This window comes from Ceratina calcarata, unplaced genomic scaffold (assembly GCF_001652005.2).
Source record: "Ceratina calcarata isolate Rehan_Ccalc_2016 unplaced genomic scaffold, ASM165200v1 scaffold4604, whole genome shotgun sequence".
NCBI lineage: Eukaryota > Metazoa > Arthropoda > Insecta > Hymenoptera > Apidae > Ceratina > Ceratina calcarata.
This window is the reverse complement of record NW_017170074.1, coordinates 1-1,348: the sequence shown is the minus strand read 5'-3', so window position 1 is coordinate 1,348 and position 1,348 is coordinate 1. Positions and strand designations below refer to the sequence as shown.

The following is a 1,348-nucleotide window of genomic DNA, read 5'->3' as shown; positions in this document are numbered from 1 at the left end:
AGGAATTAAGAAAAGTTGAGAGATTCGAGGGTATGGTGCAAGTTTTTTCTTTTCATTGGAGTTTGTAACTTACGTTGCTGCAGCTTCGATTGCAAACCAGCTCTAAACGCTGAGCTTCCCAGCTCGCTCACGTTATACAATTGTTTCTTTTTGTTCTTCAATTTTAATATCTTCTTTCACTTTTAACTCGAATGAATTAATTTTTTTTTTCGTTCGATCGATGCAATCTTCCTGGATCAAGTATCGCAACTGCACGTAGTTCTTATGAGAACTTATTAAAATTATGTTTTCTCGACTGTCGCAAGCGAGCTTCGATGAAATCTTTGTCTTCCTATTCTAGGGTCCACTAATACCAGCGGCGTTCACTAATGGCTACCATTGAGCCTTGTTAAGACCTAATAACAGGTACGTAGTCACGCTCTCTGACATTAGCTTTAAAATCATCCTCTATAATAACTATCTCACGCTCCATGATGTTTGGCATTAGCCAGATCTTTTAATTGAAAAGCAAAAGATCTATATCCTATATTAAAACATTTCTAGTATCAAATTCTTGAAAAACATAATTACTCCTACGCAGTACGTATTTATAGACAGTTATCATATTCTCATCAGTCAGTAGTGTTATCTTTTTACTTCGCGAATCATTTTGTTGTCGGGATTTATCGTTAACGAATCACGGTTTTCTCTTTTTATCAGGATGGACGAAAGGGCAGAACGCAGCACGGTCGACTGACGGTACAATGAGCGATGTGAATGCCTTGGCAAGACCAACCAGGATCTCTGGACGCTGGAATGGGGACGCTTATTTAACATCACACGAGCAATATACGGGGGAGAATCGCGATTTAGAAGGATAACGGTTTCCAACTAGCGAGGAGGCTTCGAGCTCTAGCGAAAGCGCGGTCGGTCGAACAAAAACCAGAAGAGTAAAATAAATAACTGACCGCGATTTTCTAGCGGGGAACAAAATAGCAAAAGAACACCAAATGCATTTGGAAAATAAAGATAGAAGCAAACTTTTAAGTTAGAAGGGACGAACGAAGAGGAGGTGGGTGGGAGCGGGGGTGGCTAAAGGGGAACAGTAATGCGAGAGGAAGAATTGTAGAAAAAATTGTAAATCGCGATACACGTCCAAATAGTTTGCGAGAGGCGCGAGAATAGAAGATGCATAAGCTGAAAGTAAGAAAAACGCGAAAAGGGCAGAAGCTGCGTGAAAAGTTAGGCGTGACCGAAACTGCGTATTTAATGCCCGTTCTCCGACATTAATAAAGAATAATATAATAATAATAATGAATTAAATTAATAATTATTAATTGCTAAATAATTAAGCGACTAAGTTTAGAAT

General features: G+C 38.9%; 1 long non-coding RNA gene across 1 annotated transcript; it reads left to right on the top strand.

Moving 5' to 3' along the window:
• Positions 1–245: 245 nt before the first annotated feature.
• On the top strand, positions 246–1,293 carry LOC113464647 (uncharacterized). The gene is made up of 2 exons (XR_003389495.1): positions 246–405; positions 700–1,293. It is a non-coding gene; the product is annotated as an uncharacterized LOC113464647 (long non-coding RNA).
• The last annotated feature ends 55 nt before the right edge of the window (positions 1,294–1,348 follow it).